Raw genomic sequence first — 19,801 nt, 5'->3', positions numbered from 1 at the left:
TTCCCAAATCCACCCCTGTCTGCAAAGCAACTACATACTGGTACACACAGGAAAAGATAATTATAAAAGTTTATAGATAACTTTGGCCTCCTGTCAAATAAGAGCTAGTGATGATATACACTGATCATTTAAATAATCCAGTGCTTACCATATGTCCGACAGTCTGCTAAATTAGATTTTCTGAAGTTCCAATTGTGTAGTCAGCTACTAATACGCATCTGCTACCCACTCATAAAAGATCAATATTTAATTGCATTAAGGGTGGGAAGAAGTAGATTCATTCTAGTTCCAAAAGCAAATAATTTTTTTAAAAATGCCAACTTGAATTCCTATCAACACTTTTCTTTTGTACCTGGCAAGGCTCCCCAATTATTTAATTAGGTTAATGTTAAGAAGGAGCACATAATTGATATCAGAAAGGAAAAGATTAACACAATATAATAAAAGGGTGATTGACAGACACTGGTCTGGGCTTTTAGAGTTGCTCTTTGAATCACCAACTGGGATAATCACAGGGTTTACGGAATAACTAGACGAGCCATGTGTGAACAGCATGACAACGATGGTCATCATCAGTAATTCGTTGCCATTGTGGGCTTTCCCGTGTGCGACAGACTTTCATGTACATTATCTCACATAGTAACATATACCTCACAGTGTAATTATGAGAGTTACTATGCTCAGCTGCAATTAGATCATTGAGGCTGGCTTAACTAGCCAAGGAAACACCACTCGTAAGTGAAAAAGCAAAGGCTTAAACCTTGCTTTGTTGGACTCTAAATGCTACACACTTTTGAGACCTTTTGGTTCACAGGTAGGAGAGTTCTTAGAAAAGGCTTTAGAATAATGAATCATATTCATTAGTCATGTTGTGGGAAATATTTACATAAAGCAAATAATTAATATCTCTTTGTACCAAGGAAGAAACATTTCTCTTCATTAACATTCCTCTGCTGTTAACAGAATATTTTGAGACCGAAACCGAAGAGACAAAGACAGAGTGAGATTTAATATGTCCATGTCCCAAGACTTACCCCAATGCCTTTATTTAGATCAGTATACTGTTTTACCCTAGTATTACGTAAGTGAAAAGTGACTACTGGACGTACAGGAAAATAGAGATGACTCGTTTGATCTTGAACCTCAGACATGGCAGAAAGTCCGTGAAAGTCCACGGTGTGGCTTATTTATTTTTCTCTTATGGAGGCAGATTTTTCAATTCCATTCTTGGCCGTGGCACCTTCACCTGTGAGTAAGAACCACAGGGACTGAGAGACTACAGGATAAGCTGCCTTTCTTGGTCAGATGTTGACTTCACCGGAACCCAGAAGGTCCGGTTCCAGCCAAGGACTTTGGATGCTCCCCTGGGGCAGACGACAACGACCCCACAGTGAGGGCTGGAAGCAGTCTGCAAACAGCCACATAACCTTCCATACAGCTTGGAATAGGAGGTAACGTCCAGTCACACAATTCTGAGAGGAGAGGACGGAAGGTTCACTTTGTCCTTGAGGCCTGGAGCGTCCAGCCAGCACCCCGCGGCAGAGGGAGGATGGACACCGAATGTCCGGCCGAATCGCCCCAGCCTGGATCCAAGCTCCCCCACCTACTGCATGACTAGCTCACTGACCTGAGCTCAGCCCCAAAAGGCAGCCGTAAAAGATAAAATGGGAATATTCTTTGTGTGGTGGCTGTCACCTTATCAATAGACATTGGGTCCTTTTCCTTTCTGTATAAAAACTGCGTATAAAATAAAACCTCAAGGGTGGGAATATTTAAAGAGGAAACGGGAAGGAGGTAGAAGAAGTAGTCGCAAGATGGGGGAAATTGGTGTCTCTGAGACCTTATGCTCGTCCACACACTGTACACATTCAGAATAAAACCCAGAGACCCTGTCAAGGCCAACGGAAGCACGTGTCTGGTCCCTGGTACCTCATCTCTGCCTCTCACCGTCTGAGCTCCCTGCCTTCCCTGGAAAGAGGATGTCCCTTGGGACAGCAAATTCACAGACTCCCCTGTCTGGAAAATTCTGCTCTCACTTATGCACATGGCCTCTCTCTCACTACATCCATGTCTGATGTCTGATCACATAGTATGTCCTCAGAACAACGTCCTCGATCACCCATTTAAAACTGAAATCCTCAACCTCCCTGAACACACAAACGCACGCTCACATATGACGCATACTGAAACCCGTGGAAGGGATTTCATGCAGTCATGGAAGTGTAAAGGGATACGGTGCCTTTTAATTGGCCGTGGAATGCTGGCACGAAACTGACATTGTGTTTCCACACTGGAGGCTTTCCTGTGTGGTCACCAGCATCTATGTTATCAGCTCACAGGAGCCTACACCTTTTTCCTTTGAGTCACTTCCTATAAGCTGTTCCCTTGATTACGGTAATTAAAGAAAACTTCTTCCTATGTGAAATAAGGTGTGAAAGAACAATTCAAAAAAAAAGTAAAATGGTGAGAACATTTCTCCGGGCAAAAGCAATTTCCCCTCGAAAGAGCTCACCTATTATGATCTCTGTAGGGGCATCTATTTTCAGTCTACTACTTCTCCATGATGAAGAACAAACTCATCTCGGAGAACCAAAACACCAGGATAATTCGTAAGGACCACAATTTTCAGTCCTTGACGATCAAACCTCATAAGACAGAATGTCATTAAATGTCATTAACTCAGAACAATAGCTTCCAAGGCGCTAGTAAGTTTTTTTGGGAAGAAAACCGTTCTCTTCTCCCTTTGTTGTGTTACATTAGCAGCATAAATTACATCTTCTGGGGTTCCTAATCTATGTATTGGAGGAATCTGGCTCAGAAGATCCTGAAGACCCCACATTCAGAAACACATACTTTCCAAATGGTTCTTTATACTCAGAATTACATTCAATCATTCAACACATATTTTGATCTTTTTTTATGTGCATGGTACTGTACGTTGTTAAATTTTAATCAGATTGTTAGAAATGATTTTTGAGAGCCTAGTGCACACAAAGCACTATGTCAAGTGCAACCAGAGGGAAAAAACATGATCAAGGTACAGTCTGCTACTTCAAAGAGTACACATCGTAAGTGGTTTGGAACAGCTGAGAATCTGTCATCTAGACAGGGAGAAAGGATAAGTGGGGATGAAAGTTAGTGAATACCCTGGATAGAAGGGCTAGAAAAATGGGCAAAGGGAAGGAGATGTCACTTCAGGCTGTGCTGGTACGTGGTTTATTTCGGTCAACGTCCCAATTATGGGTAGAGGGAAAGAAATTCCTTTTACCCTGTGATTCTATTAGGCTCACATTTGCATAAACCATAAATCACTCTGCTACTATCTGTAGCAATTTTTCATATCCGACCACATCTTACTTTGGGCACACAGGTAAATGATGCTACTGAACAGCAGACAGATGTGTAATGAATTCACTTTAATAAGGTTTTCCATGGGAGGATTTAGCAGTCCGTCTGTTCTCTACTTTTGTGGCCCATCAATAACAGAAGTGCCTATAAGTGAGGTGCATTTCTGGGCAGTGCAAGGAACCAATATTTGTGCTTCATTACCTTAACATTTTGCTCTTCTCAAGGGGATTAAAATCGAAAGTACCTCAAGAAGTAGTGATACTGAAAGGCATCTTTTCATATCCATTTCTTTGGGTGGAAAAAAGGTAGGGGAGCACTGGTTGCACTTTGTATCTTGGTGGGAGACAAGGAGTATAAAATCTGATTTTGTAGTAGCTAATTACCCTTTTAATAAGGGGTGGGTGGAAATCCTAAGCTAAGAAGGGCAAGCACATCATTGACCATCCGTCCCAGTCCATTCAGGCTGCTATCCCCAAATGACCATAGACTGAGTGGCTTAAATAACAAAGAGGTCTGACAGTTCTAAAGGCTGGGAAGTCCAGCATCAAAGCACCAGTACAGGCAGAGTCTGGTGAGAATCCACCTCCTGGTTCGTGGAGGGCTGTTGTCTCACGTGGTGGAAAGAGCTAGGGGCTCTCTCTGAGGTCTTGTTTTATAAGGGCGCTAATCTCATTCATGGGGGGGGGTTCCACCTGCATGACCTAATCACCCTTCAAAAGCCCCAGCCCCTAGCATCATCACGTTGGTGGTTAGGATTTTAACATACCAACTGTGGTGAGACACATTCATTCCATCACATCATCCAAACCTGGATACGTTTTAGAATGAGGGGAGCACTATTAATCATCCCACCTGAACAACAGGCTTAAATCTTGACTGTTCCAGCAAACCAGGACCAAATGATAGGGAGGAAGTGGAATTCCATTTTTTTGCTATGAATCAAAAGGAACATCAAATATATCATGTCATTGCCTCTTGGAAGCTAAACTCTGGACAAGCTACCTAGCTCAGCTAATCAGATACTGTGGCCTGCATTTGACTCTGGAGTGAAAAAAAAAGAAGAATAAGAAGAGAAATGCAGGTAGAACATCAGAAAAATTTCAATGTAATATAGGGATTCGGATGCCAGTGGCACAGCAGTAGATGTCCAAAGGCACTTCAGTTAAGCAGAGCAATGGCCAGTGTCCAGGGTTTCTGGACACCAGAGACAGCAATAATAAAGGTCAGCTGGTGAAGAGTGACATCCTGAAGTCCACTGGGGACATCTTGGAGGCACTTATCCTCCCGTGACTTCTGCCTGAGCCTGGTTCTCCAGCTTGAATCTGAGAGATCTTAGAGATAGATCTCACGAACTACCATTTTTCCATGTGAGTTTCCCAGGGTTGGTTTGTTGGTTTCTGTTTCAACCAAGAACTCCAAGTACATCTAGTATAAGATTAGATTCCTTCAATGATGATGGGGATGATTCTTTTACTTGATGACGATGGTGATGATCATTTTAACTTGAGTGCCTCAGTTATGGACTACGGGTAGCACTGACAACATAATAGCATTCCCTTTTTTTAAAAGAAAAATCTCTAAATACATCTTTTGACTGTTAAATACTTCTCTAAAAATAGCCCAGATTTTTTTTTAATCTAAATCATTTCCCTTTCTAGTATCACAAAAAATCAATAAAGGCATTCATATAAGTTCTATGAAAGAAAGAGGCTGAGATATTTTAAGTCACACACTTCTCAGTTGAAAGAAAACAGTCAACGCTTTTGTGGCCCTTGTCAAATTATTTACCTTCATTTTTAGATGTTGCAGCTGAAGTACTGGAATAAACAAATATTCACTTGGAAGATTACAGATGGTGAATATTAATTGTTGCATATATCAATTTATAATAGAGCTTTGTAATTATAGTTAATGGATTTCATAATTGCTAGAGCCTACAGAGTGGGATAAATGTAAAGGACGCTAGAAAGCCAAGGAAGATAAATATTTGTTGAGATGGAGGTGTATAAGGCATTCATTAAAGTTTTCTAATTCAGGACAACATGACAGGAGAGCACACGGTCCCTGTCTATGAACTGCAGGTGCTGTAATCATAAAGCAAAAGTCACAACCTTATACAAAAGGCAGTTGCCAGAATGCCTTAATTGGACTAGTAAGAGTCAGAACTTACCTCTATGATTTTGATTTATGAGTAAATAAATTACTGGGAATCACCTGACACTGCTGCTGCAGTAAACATGAGGGGAGCTGGCGCAGTAGGAGCAGGCTCTGTTTTTGAGGAGAATGCTACTGAAGAGCCCTGGGCCTGGGTGTGAACCACATGAAGACACGTCCGGCTTGTGTCAGATAAGACAGCCCAGGACCCAGGTCAGCCTCCTAGCTTCTGCCTTGTGAAAGCGACTGTCGATGCGGGATCAGGCAGCCGCCAAGCCATGGTCCGTGATACTTCACCAGACGTTCCTTCCATCACATACCACATCCAGCTTGGGGGAGAAAGCCTGAATCATAATACAGCACTGCTCTGAGATCAAGGGTGGGGAACCAGGAGATAATAAGCATTTGGAACTGCTTGTTTCTTCCCAATCCACTGCGGCTACGTAAGTAGAAGTTGCGTTTATTTTTTTGGGGGGGGTGGTTTAAGAGATTGATGGTCAGAGTGCAGAGTTTGGCCCATGAGGGTGGGTTAAGAAGAAGGGGAAGAAATTATTTCCTCACCTGCTTATTCCTCTAGTTAACTTCATTTAAAACAAAAATCAGTGGTTACCACCTCATCACATTCACTTCTGGACGTAACAACTGGTCATAAAAGTTCACCTCTTTTCCATCCTTCCAGTGAGTGAGGGCCCGTGGAGTCCGGTGCGAAGAACTGCGGATTAGAATACAGAGACCTGTGTTCCTGGCCTTGCTCTGCCCCAGACTAGCCGGGGGCCTTCTCTCAGCCTCAGCGTCCACCTTTGTAAAATGAGGGTTTTATTCTCAAAATGACTCCTAATGCCCTGCTTCACCTCCTCTGTTTTCCTTATTGAAGGTATCCAGGATTCCTTGCACATGTTCATTTTTCCTTGCATAGACTCTTGCCACTAGACTAGGACCCCCTTGGAGTCAGAAACTATGTCCATTTTCTTCATCCCAGACATTCCGTAATTCTCACTTAGTACATAAGAGGCACTCCAATGTTATTAAATGAATGAATGGATTCAAGAATGAAGAAGTATACTCTAAAAAGATAAACGTATATGTTTTTTCTTTATCATGAACACACACTTTATTGACCACCTCCTCTTGTTTGGCTCTTCCCAGAAGCTGACTTGAGACGTGGATTAAAGTTCAAGTTGTTTGGAATGTGATCCCAGGAAACACAGAGAGTGCCCGAAGTGAGATGGGGGAAAGAAGCTAGCAGGGTGATAGCAGGACAGTCATCACTGAGGGCAACTGGAGCTTGATCCAGCTGGGAAAGCACAGAAGCCAATATGGAGCTTGCATCAAGGAGCAAGGGAGCTGGGGTCTTGATGCATTAATATCCGCCAGTCACTGGTCAAGGGATAAACACACTAGGTGACCAGGGGGAGCTGTTTGGGGTAAAAGAGATAAGGTGCTGGCTGATGGAAGAAGGACCAGCACGCACTGATATGGCAAAGGCCAAGTCGTTTAGGTCAACTGTATCTACTATAGTCTCAGAACATTATTCTCTCTCTTAGGCCTTCCCACGGAGCCCTGTTATATAGCATTTATTTCCCCATAATACAATTTCCCATTTACTTATCTTGACTCCTCACTGGCCTATGATCTCCTTGAAGGCAGAGAATATGGCTTCTTCAAAGCTGTATCCTCCACACCTAGCTAGCATAGCACAGCTCACTTACGCTTGGAGAGTAAAGGATGAATCTATGATAAGGGTGTAACACCGCCGACTTCACAAGTTTGTACCAGAACCAAATTAGACAATGTAGATGAAAGTGTATTGAGAAGTGTTAAGGGCTCTCCATCTCTAAGATGAATAATGCAGAGAAGACTGAGTACCATCCCCAGGCCACCCACGGGACTGCCATCCTTCCACACCAACACATCTTCTTTAGCTGACTGTAGGCCAAGATGTGACCGAGGCATCAGCACGCTTGAGAAAAGATGGAGTGAAGAATTAGTGGATTCTTCTGTCCCGTGGGGTCTCACTGGTTCAGAAACATGGGGGGAGCTGGAACCGATAAAACCGCCTCTCCTTTCTAGCACGCAAGGATGAACTGGGATACAGGTGAACAGGAAGAAGAGAAAAGGGCACTTTTATCTAAGAATGTGTCTCTTAAACAAAACTCCTTCCATTTTAAAATAGTGAGAATAAAGTAAAATATGATGCTAAGGGAATTTGTGGCTCCAACGCTATTTTGATCTTCAACAAGCATATTTATGAAACCAAAGGCCAAAGAACGAGGCCAGTGTTTTTTTCAGTGATATGAAAAGAATCATTTCCAAGGTTTTTTTTTTTTTTTTGACCACCAAGAATTGAATCTTTTCCAACACCCACACCAGATATGAGAAACCTCTCAATTCCTCATACCATGCCAAATAGGCTAGAAGCTAGCTGCAAATGGTTCAGGCACTAAGGACATTCTGACAGACAAGTAAGATCGACAAGCAACAGTCTGTTTAACTGAGAGAGGGGGGCTTTGGAAAATTGGAAAGGGGATTTTACTTGATTTGTGGAGAATCCATAAAGACTGGCTCTCCTTAGACAAAGAACCAGGGTCAGCTGGTTCTCAGTGCATTTGAGACAACAGTGGAGAAATGTTAAATCAGGGATCCACTTCTCATGAATGCGCCTGACCTTTCCTAGCTACAGATCCCAGAGCCGCTTCACCCTTCCTTGACCGGAAGGCTTCCTCGAGGCCATCCATCTTGGTCCAATCTAGCTAGTTTCACTGCCTGGGAATTTCAGAGAGGAGTTAAATCCTCAATCCTTTTGTTTCCAGGATACCCCTGTGTTTCTCATGCAGATTTTCCACAGAGACCTACCCAAACGGCAGAATTTCAGTACACCTATGGTTATGAAAAGGGTTATGTCTCCAGGGGACTCAGATCCTCCTTTAATCAAAATTCAATTGCTTGTCCTCTCCAAGAACTGTACATTGACACCTGTGTCTACATGAAGCAACTCCCTAGGGCATCTCTCAGGTCAACAGGTACCATTCCTAAAGACAGAAACCTGTATAAACTCCCAAAATAATGGTTACCTTGCATAAAAATTCCAGTCTTCACTGGGTACATAATCATACATTCTATGCTTTAAAAAAATCTTCATAATAATATATGTAGTAATTATTACCAACTTCAATTAATGAGACATTTTTGGGTGAGAGTGAGGGGGGCAGATATTTAAGCTTTTAAAAGTTATATAATTGTCCAAGGTTATACAGCCTATAAGCTAAAAAGCTAGAATTAAAATATGGGTATAATCTAAGTCCACAGTCTTTCCATTACAACAGACTGCTCAGTGGTTTTTCTTCCTTGTAAGTTTTAATGTAGGGAAGATTTTAATCGCCCTAAGAGAGTTCAGGTGCAGAGAATCTTGCGCACATGAGGGAATGGATTAGAGAAAACTTTAACCATTCTCTTCCTACCGGGATTTCATTACTAGGCTGGACAGTCATCTGCTGATTTAAAAATGGGCAGTTCCTAGTGCCCTAAGCATTTGTAAGCAAGTCATGTGATCTCATTTCTCCTCTACAGGTTTCAGCAGTACTTGCCACTGTTTCCCGATGGAAAATGCCACATCACGAATCCCTGACTAAAAGGGGAATCCATTGAAAGAAGAACCATTTAACGCAACGAGACATGAACAGAATTACAAGCAGACCTATTGGCATAAAAACATTATTTTAAAGAATGACAGGCTATGAATGGAGCAAACGCAATTTTTTTCTATCGGTGGTAGCCCACGGTGTGAGAACAATTCTCATTCTACTTTCAGTCACATGCACCTGTCCCACAAAGGAAGAGGTTGTTTTGTTCGACACGTTTAGTTTTGGAATTTAGTAGTTTTTGTTTTGGTTTGGTTTTGAGACAAGGAAATACATCCCTATACCCGCTCTGTTACTGTTTTTATCTTCTTCCGCTCCAGGCAGACAAAGTATACATTGTATACATTATAGAAAAGACAACTGGAACCAACCACACACCATAGATAAAATAATTAATAATAATAATAATAATAATAACAATAATAATAATAATAATAATATCTCCTCTAGATCAAGGCAACTGCCCAAGACTGAAATTTGGAATTACCTAGCATCTGAGGCAAACCCCATCTTGAAATTAATGTTTATCTTATTGCAGAACAAGTCCTACTTGAGGTTCATTTTCGTAGTAAGTAGAAACCAAAAATCGCCATGTTGAACACACAGCTTCTCCCTGATAGACTTCTTACCTCCCTGCGTTGGGGGTGTTAGGAGGGAGCAGTTGCACTGAGAAATCAGCATGACTGTCCATGGATGTCCAGCTGCCTGGAAGAGTCAGATAGTCAGCTTAGAAAATAAAGCTGCCTGGACTACGTGGAGACCTGCCAGCCCCCTTCCGTCACATGTTGTGACAGAGGGCCCTGGAGGTTTGTGCTGCTGCCCAGGACAGTAAAGCTGTTTACATCCCCAGCATCTCCACTGGAATGCTACGTGCAACATTTGGGCATCCCCCATTCCTTTCTCCAACGTTCTAAAGCGGAAGACTTTGTGCAGCGTTACGAAATCAGATTGGCTACAGATGAGGCTGTATGCTCCAGGGTACAAAACAACTAATGTTGCAGTCAACTCAGAAGATTCCAAGTCTTAAACTGCTGTCTTATACAGAGTCTCAAAATTTCTTTATACTTGTATGATGTAAAGTGAAAAAGATGGTTTTTCTCATGAAATGGAATATCATGAAAACAAGAAAGGCCTGTATCATTTTCTGTAGCTACACCTCTATCTGCTTACAAATAGCAAATAATGATTGAAAGACACAACTCTGAAAAGGGCACACTAAGGACTCAGAATTGGTTGAAGGCAGTGAAACAGGCAGATGAAGCTGGAAATCCCTGAGTGTTTTTTTTTTTTTTTCCAATCTGTTCAATGTGGGGTCAAGTGGATGCTAAGGACCTTGCTTTTAGAAAAGTAGTTATTTCTGCCAAGAATTGCACTTCTTGTCTGGCTCGCTGCTATCTTTCTCAGGAACATTTATGGCAGACTGATTACTTTCTGAGTGTTTCCAAAATGTTTAGACTGTTAGTGCAGCGTGTGATGTTCTATTACGGCCTCAGGTGATAAAAGAAGGGTGCAGTTTCTAGCTGATAAATTCACCGCCCTGTGGCCATACATTTTATATAGCATTGCTCTGACGGGATACATCAAAAGCGTATCATTGAAAAATAAGATTTTAAATTAAAAAAAGAAAAAGAAACTTTACAGTAACCCCTACAAGTCTGTTGTTTTAGGACACACACCAGCTTGAACAGATAAAGATGGATTAATCCAAATTGCCCCCTGAATCTTTACATTGAACAATTACTATTTTTTTTTTAAAGCCTTAGAAGTCATCCAGCCCAAGTTCCTTCTTTTTTCCACATGCGAGGAAACCAAAACCAGGTAGGTAAATGGCCTTGCTCAAGGTCGAAGAGGAAATGTGAACTGTGGTTGAATTACCTTTCATTCAGGCAGCTTCTGTCAAAATTCAAACGCGACGTGAGATGGAAATAAACAGGAAGGGTGAAAGCTCACGCATTTCTGCTGCACAGCCCTGCTGTTTTTTCTCACTTTGGCCATTTTGTAGAATTTGTCAACATAAGATCAGCTGCTGTTAGCTTCCGAATGAATCCCTCAATTCCCTAATTCAGGATGGGAGGGGGGCACTGAAATGCAAAACGGTTCCTCAGCTCAACAGTGGAAGTAGATGGGTAGTCAATAGCCAAGATTTGCAAACTATCATCAAGATGTTATCAAGCGTGACTCCTTGCAAGTAGCTCCCTAAACATCATTTTAAGAATCCTGGAACGGGATCTGAGACTAGAGAAAAATGCTTTGTGAGAAAACATTCTTCCGGGGGGTGTTTTTAAGAAGACAAGTTATCGGAAAGCCGCCCCGGGAAGAATCAGTTGTAAGAAGTGGAGGGTCCAACACATTCGCGGGAGACGGTGTCTGCTGTGGACCGTAACTGCGGGACCAGCGCACAGCAATTTCAGACCAGCCTCTGGCTCATTTTTCTAGGTGAATCATAATTAAATTGTAAAGCACTTAATACTAAAACTTGATGTGGGGATGTTAATTCAAAGCTTTGTTAAAGTCAAGACAGATCACATTTGTCTCCCATCCTTGGGGGACCGGGTCTGTCAGTCAGTCACAGAAGATTAGAATCAGGCAGTTACAGGAATTTGGAACTGGCAGAAATGCAGAGATCCGTCTGGATGCTCTGAACTTACTCAGTGCAAAGAGACAAGGAAAGGGCCGCATCTGTCAGTGAAGCCGCCGTTGGCCGTTGAGGAGGGCTTGGGAGAGACGGCACCAGGCAGGGATGCGGCAACGTTATACAAGAGAATTAATTATGCCATGATTCATAGTCACTGGCTGTGCTATAAATACTTTTATGGAAGTGTTTTCTTTTCCTTTTTCCTTTCGTTTTTTTCCAAGGAGGATGTGTGGATGAGCCTGGCTTCCAGGACTCACATAGCTGCACCTAAAATCACAGAATGTGAGAGCTGGAGGAAACCCTCAGAGTTTGCCCACGATCTTTCGCCAGCATCTCGCAGGTGAGCAAGGTGGAGTCCGGAGAGAGATGAAGGACACTTCCGGAGGTCACAGAGTGAGCGCCTGGCAGGCTTCGGGCTGGCCCCCTGGTCTCCTGAATCCCAGAGCGAAGAGCATTCCTCCACACCTTGTCATTCTCCAGCGTGGGCAAAGGGAGCTCCCTGGACAGGGTGCTGTCTCCTGCAGTCAGACCTCAGCCCCAGGGCCCCGTCCAGCCAGGGAACCTGAGGAATTTCCTTCCCAGCGCTCACTGGTATTTCTGATCATCACGTTAATGAGAAGGTATTTTTAGCTCTTCTCCTCCCAGGAGCTTTCTTCCAACTCACTTTCAGAGCTGCTGGGTTCAAGCTGAGAGGACAGAATAATCTTTTTTCTTCTTTTTTAATTGGAGACATCACATTCAATAAGCCTTTAGTGAATGCCTTCAATGCACGAGGCACTGAATTAGGTGCCTTGTGAATACAGACATGAATATAAGGGATCCTTCATTCTAAGCAGCTCACAAGCCACGATGGAGAGTGGTGAGCTCTGGCAAGGAAAGAGGTGCTGGAAACAGGTTAGAAACTAGAAAAACAAGGCGCCAGCATCAGACCTTATTAGGAGGCAGGCAGATGCAGTTTCTGGGTGCGGCTCTCCCACTTCTGAGTTACGGGACGATGAGACTGTGCGGGGACTCCTCGCCTTCCTCCGTCAAGTGGGGTAACTAGTACCGACTCCCTGCCTAGGGTTGCCCGGAGGATTAAACAGGCTAATGCATGGGAAGCACTTGCACGGGGCACTTGGGAAAAATGCAGCAAACGGTTCTTATTACTGTTGCTATTTGCACACATCTAGAATGAACAGGTAACTGGAAAAAGTCCAAGCTGAGGATTGTGGAGCTCAGCAAACAGGGACGCTGACTGTCACTGTTGAGAAAGACTCAGAAGAAGAGGTGACACTGAATGACAGTTGGAGGGTCCATGGGATGAGATGCTGGGGGAGAGACACTCCAAGCAGACTGGCCAGCAGGAGTCCAGCGCTGAGTCCAAACATCTCAGGCTATGTTCAGAGAAGGTAGGTTCGTGTGGACATCCGGACCTCAGGACATGGAAAGGGGTGCAGAAAGAAATGAGGCTGGAAAGGGAGGTGGGGCCCAGGATCTAAAGTCATCGGAAGCCTTTGTGTTTAGGAACCTCGTGCCTCGCTACGAGTTGATGTTCTTTGTTGTTTCAGTGTTCCTGGTCGGAGTAAATTCCAGTAACCCAGCGCTCCCCCGAGTGGACACAGATGGCAAAGCTGGGGCCCTCGATTCTCCACCATGTCATCCTCCATGCTCTGTTGACTGAGGAGCCCAGGATGAAAAAGGAGGCTCCAGTCACAGTCAAGAGCTGCCTGAGGCTGCAGTTGCATGATGACTAAATGTAGTGTGGTCTCCTGACACAAAAAAGGACACCAGGGAAAACCTAAGGATGTCTGAATAAAATATAGACTTCAGTTAATGATGAAGTGTCAATACTGTTTCATTCACTCTGACAAATGTACCGCCCCGGTGGAAGATGTTACTAACAGGCAGGGTGCCTGGATGCGTGGTGTATGGGAAACATCTGTGCTACCTTTGTAATTCTTCTGTAAATCTAAAATTATTCTAAAATTAAAAGCTTATTTTTATAAATATGTAACATTTGAGAAGGGGGAAAAAATTGTTCCTGGACAGGCTTATCTTCATTAATTTGTTGGTCCGGTTTATGCTTACCGAAGGAAACACTCTGAAGTACTCCTTAAACTGTTCTTTTTTTTTTTTTTAAATGAGAAGCATTTGAACATGGAGAAAAACACATAAAAAATATTTTTAAACATACCTCATTGAAGCAAACTATCTGAGTACTCCCTTTATACTCTCCTCAGAAGATTCTTTTATTTAACTGCTCTTAATTACATCCAGTTGCGTTGGCCCTATCACGTTGCTTTTAATAGCACTTCTAGTAAACAGAACTAAAGAGCAAAAGTTTTGGTTGGTACAGATCACTAGGATGGGGGTGTAAGTCACAGGCATGAGCTGCTCGGGGGCCTGGGCTAGGAGGATGGTTCTGGGGGGCCAGGGGTGGGGGCTTGCGGGGTAGAGAGAAAGGGGAGACAGGAGAGACATCTCAGTTCTATGAGATCAGTGATTCTCAAAGAGGGGTGGGAGCCCATCCGCCGGAGACATTTCTGTTGTCACGGCAGCTAGGGAGCGGCTACTGGGATCCAGCGGACAGAGGCTGGAGGCACCACTACACATCCTCCAGCGCACAGGGCGGCTCACCTCGCCCCCCCAACCAAAAACTCGTATTTGGCCCCAAATGTGAATCTAAGGTGGAAAAACTCTGTGTTATAGAGAAGAAGGGACAGTCATGCGTTTGCCTCCACTTCCTGTCTCCCAAAGAAACTAACCGTTATCTGAATGTACAAGCTCGTTTATAATTCCTTCAGACTCCACGAGAGGGTAACTACTAAGGCCTTATTCCTACTGACCCGTCTTTAGTGAAACACTTGCAGAAGATTCTCCTTGGGCTCCGCTGCACATCCTTTCGGCCCACTGCTTGCTAACACCACTGCTGAGGCGGGGCGGCCAGCTGCCAGCAGGGAAATCTGAGGGCGCCTTTGCTTCAGCTGCACCTTCTGCCCCGGGGCCTCCTGACACACGCAGTGGGATGATTACCAGAACCTTCGGGGAACTCACGCATGTGCACCCTGGGCGCTCCGAGGAACTGCTGCCCCTTGGATCAACCCTTGAACACGGGAGGATGGGCGCTGGTGAAAAAGCCTCCTCTCCTCCTCTCAGATGGGCAACTGTGCATTGCACTGAACCCAGCTCTTTAGAGGGGCCCCGTGGGCACAAGTTACGGACCTACTAAGCTCAGTGGAGACCAACTTCACGACGCTGCTGTTAGCTGGCTTCCCCCATCAGCCTGGCTTCATGTTCTCCAGTCCGGCGCACCTCCCAGCTGAGGTCCCCGCATAAACGACCCCCACACAGCCCTTGCTTCAGCCTCTTTTTTTTTTTTTTGGCAAAGACTTTCCTCCCGAGTGGTAGAGATGGATTATTGTGGGTTTCACAGAGTCTCTCAGCCCTGATTTCAAGGAATAATTATGGTAATACATATTAATGATAAGAAAAGTAGTTATTTCTGACCATCTTCCTTACAGAAAAGGAAACTTTGATCCAGAGACATTGAAACTTGTAAAAATCCCTTGCGGAGAGCCAGGATTTGACTCCAGTCTGCCTGAGCTCAGAGTCCTTATCCACACACAGGCCCTAGAAATTTTCCCAGAAGCAGTACAAAGTCCAGGTACAAAGCCTGAGGACAAAACAGTTTATTCTGAAAAACAACCTTGTTATCATATTCTAAGCTACTGCCCCTGTTCTGAATACAACATGACGTCTAATACAGCAAGGTATTTGAGCTCATGGTGGAATTGCAAGTGTAGAACATGCATGCATAGTTAATGGTTGATTATGAGCTGATAATCTATCGCACAACAGTTGGAATGAGAGAGTGAGTTGAAAAGAGAGGTCAATATAGGGAAAACCATGCACGCATGTCTAACGTGTGGACGTGTGTGTCTCTGTATGTCTGTGTGTACGTGGCTGTGCTTCTGCGTGAATGTGAGAGAGACAGACAGACAGAGCGACAGGGAGAAGGAGGGAGAGAGGAAGAAAAGGATGGGAGGTAGAAAAAGAGCCCTAAAGCCAAAAGCCAAATTATAATTAGGTTTTGTCCCTCGTTGTTTTATATTTTCAAGACTGTCACACTCCATCTATGTGAACACTCAAGAGCTTCCTCCGGCTGCTGATTCCAAGCCAGCTTCACAGGGAGCGTGACTGCACGGGCAAGGACACAGCTTCGCTGGTACAAAATCACAAGATGCCAGTGCCCTGACTTTACCTCCTTTAATATTATGATGGTGGATGATGCTGGCTGTCTGCAAATAATAGCGCTGTTGGATTTTGTTGTTACTTTTTTTGCTTTTCAAAATACCCATAGTTTAATGTTTCCAGGGCACTAGACTTTGAATCAGAAAAGCTAAATTTAAATTATCTCAATTGCTTAATGTAGCCCCCCAGATAGTAATAGTAGAACTAGTTATACTAGTAGTAGTAGTACCAGTAGCAGCAGTGCTAGTAGTAATACTAGTAATTAAAACAAAGGTTTATTGACAATAAGTTACGTGCCAGGCAGTCTGTTAAATGCATTGCATGCATCAGCTCATTTAAATTCCCTCAATAACGCTGTGTGGTAAATATTATTATCACCACTTATTAGATGATGTATTAGATAAAACTAAAGGTAGAGATGTTACCTCATCTCTACCCGTCACACACTCAGCACGTCGCCTTCTCAGGACCCACATCAGTATCCACGCCCCTAGCCCTTTCCGATTCTGCTGCCCTGCAGAAAACTGACCTTCCTTTTTCTTACCCATAAACCCGAACGGGTCCTACTTCCCCCAGGCAGGTGTGGTTGGAGTAGGGGGTCTTTCTTTTAAGGAGGGTGGAGAGGGGACGGGTGAGACCAGACACTGGGTTGGGAAAGATTCCTTGAAATCCACAAGCCAGAACAGCATTTTTGAATGTCATTTTCGTAACAGGAAAAGTGATGCAGAGCAGGTTACGCTCAAGTGAGTGACCTTCCCCTCCCCCGGACGAGCGTCCGCGCCCCCCACCCTCATGACTGAGAAGCCCCTGTACGTTCTGGCTTCCGCTTCTCCCTCTGCTTCACCTGCAATCACTCCCCTCCCTGCTTGCTCCGTGCCGGGCCAGCTGTCCTTTCAGATTTTCCCGAGACATCTCAACCGCAGTCACGGCTCGAGAGCTTTAAGTTCAGACCTTTTAGTAGGAGGGAAGGCTTCTAGCCAAGTCAGAGGGATTGGCTGAAAACACTGACATGGACTCTCTTGGCCCAAGTGGCTGTTAAGGGGTGTGGGCAGGGCTCGGGTGCCCACACCGGGGGTCTCCCTCCCCACCGTGGAGGCAGCCAGAGGTGTGAAGAGAAGGGGAAACAGGCTGAGGGACGGGGCTGGCTCCCCCCACGCTGCCAAGTGCCAGCAAAGAGCGCCAGAAAGTCCAAGACATTTTAAATTTAAAGCAAGCCTTCCAGGTTATCGGGAGGCTGATCCCTCAAGGTGGGATTATAGAAAATACTGTTATTAATGGCTTGTTAGCTTGATTTATAACTCGTAAGTGTTTAGTTGGAGGCGTATGGCCTGCCATTTGTACTGCTGTCCCAGACCCCAGTTAGACGGGGGCCTGGCCTGTTTACTTGCTCTCGATAATGCCTTCCCTCAGTCTTCACACAGGAGGCTCCTTTCTGCCCTCCAGGTACCTGCATAAATGCCATCCTCTGCGAAAGGCCGGCTCTAACCACCCTGTTCTACACAGCTCTTCCACTGCAAGCCGTCACCCTCTACTTCCTCCCTCTGTGTTACCCATGGCCCTTGCATTATTTGCTTTCTTGCTTATGGTACCTCCAAGCCAGGATGCGTCCTCCTTGGAAGCAAAGCTCTTGTTTCACTTCTCCACGGTTGCATTCCCAGTGCCTAGAAACACAAAAATAAGTGTCTGATGAGAGAATAATGGAATATTGAATTTAATGGATACATTGAAAAATAAATAAAATACATGGATATATATATGCATTTTTATCTTAGGTCATAATAACTAACGGTTGTAACGTGTCCGATGCTTTTCTAATGTCAGTGCACAATCCTCTCCTGGTTCTTCTGGACCGAGCAGGTAGCCAGCTAATTACAGAGTTATCACCACTCAGTTATTGTGAGAATGGAGCAGCAAAGAGAAGCAGCAGATACAAGAATGATTAACCTGTCTAATGGTAAATAACATGGTAAACAAAATGGTTTATCCATCCCTCTCTTAACCCCTCCTGGATCCAAGGCAATCAAACTATGGCAAAGTAGTCAAACACGACTTTTTCTTGGTGCTGTAAGAGGACGCGACACCTGTCACCACTCTTACACACATGCCAGTTCTTTTCTAAGACTAAAGAAGGTATCAGGGATACAGATTTCAATAATAACATGGCCAAGTCCAGAATTTCTTATGTTAATAAGTTGAACTTCATTTTCTGAGAAAACCTGCACTTTGTTTCAGATCTTAAAATAATGTATGTACTTCGATCACTCCGTAATTATTGAATGTTATTTTTAAACGCTAAAAATTATATTGTAATGTTTAGTATCAATATTCCTACAAACTATTCTGGTAAATAAATATATTTTGAAGGGAGAGGGATTTGGGGATGCAGAGTATGTTTAATAATCTATTCGTCTTTGTTGATAAAAATAAATCTTCCATTTAAAATCTTTGTCAAAGGATACACATGGAGCAAACAATCTACCAATTTATTTCTTAGTCAAAATTAAAACTGGTATGTCATTGCTAGGTCTTCAATTCTTATGAAACAGAGCTTTGAACATATACAGTCATCTTCTGTTGAAATGAAATTAACTGAGACTCTGTAAAGGCTGCTTGGTGCTCAGTAAATTCAATTAATTGCTTAAATGCACCAGCTTATGCGTGATCTGTTTTCCCTCCTACCTACTTTATCCCCCTTCTTTTCTCCTTTTGAACTGCTGACCCGAGTTAGTAGCCAAACATAATACTACAGTGTTTGATCCTCTGGAAACCCATAAAATTGCAAACCAGCAACCACCAGGATGTTGGCAGAATTTCTGTGGACAGCAACCAGCCTGGGACTTCTTTCTTTTGGAAATGAAGCAGTTCATCGCGACTGCTGATGCCTTAGTAAGGGAGGTGGTAGCTTCTGCCAGCTCCTCTCCCCCACCTAACTCTTACAACCACTCGAGATAGGGAGAGAGAACTCGTCTTTTAAAATAGTAAAGACTTCGCTCTTTTAACTTTTACTATTTAAAGCTCCCTCCTTTCATTCATTTAAAAATTCATCCTGCCTATTTTTTATTAGCACTAATGGAGTTTTATAGCACCGTGCTATGTACTACAAAGGATAAACATATGAATAAAATGCACCCTCTACGTGCCTTTAAGAATAATAAAAATCTAATGGCAATGTTAAGTGCTAATGCAGCGAGGGGCTCTCTCCTCACTACAACAGAAATATCGGTTTCATCATGTAGCTGACTCCAAATGAAAGAAAGGGAAATTCCCAGCTTCCAGAAATGAAGAGGCAACGCACACTAGAGAGAGAAGCTTATAAATGGATGTCTTAGGGTCTCCAGAGGAGAACAGAACAGCTAGACCACGGAGACCAGGGTCCGGTATTTAATTCAGACAGAGGAATAGGAGAGGCTGCACTGAGCGTGCGTCAGGCGGAGATTTAGAATTGAGAGCCTTCCATCTGTCTAGGTGTGATCTAGATTTAAGCTTCCTCTACAGGATGGGCTAGAGACGTCCATTCACCAGCTGGTGTGTGTGGCAATGAGAATGTGTATCTCTGTCCGAGCTCCCCTTAATAGGAGGGGACAGTACAGTGTCCTGTTGGAAGTTAAGTGTCTCAGACCAACACCACATATTGGTGTGGAGCAAAGTTTGTTACCCACATGGTGTTTGTATTCCTCACAGTGAGAAATCAATGTGAAAGCAAGTCACTAGCCCTTGAAACTCTGGAAACAAGTTGCAGAGCAAACTGAAAGCAGATATTTTCACTGATAAAAAGACCAACCTCTGCTGAAGA

At 43.7% G+C, this 19,801-nt stretch overlaps 1 protein-coding gene across 11 annotated transcripts in view; it reads right to left on the bottom strand.

The window, feature by feature from the left end:
- Positions 1-19,801, bottom strand: part of KCNJ16 (potassium inwardly rectifying channel subfamily J member 16) — a 464,720-nt gene that overhangs the window by 117,931 nt on the left and 326,988 nt on the right. For all 11 annotated transcript variants that reach the window (XR_012059809.1, XR_012059808.1, XM_072939496.1 and 8 more), the window contains one exon: positions 17,598-17,669. The gene's annotated coding sequence lies outside the window, so the exon portion shown is untranslated. The remainder of the gene's footprint in view (positions 1-17,597; positions 17,670-19,801) is intronic.

Source organism: Vicugna pacos, chromosome 16 (genome assembly GCF_048564905.1).
Source record: "Vicugna pacos chromosome 16, VicPac4, whole genome shotgun sequence".
Lineage (NCBI taxonomy): Eukaryota > Metazoa > Chordata > Mammalia > Artiodactyla > Camelidae > Vicugna > Vicugna pacos.
The sequence above is the reverse complement of the archived record's forward strand: the minus strand, read 5'-3'. Positions and strand labels throughout refer to the sequence as shown.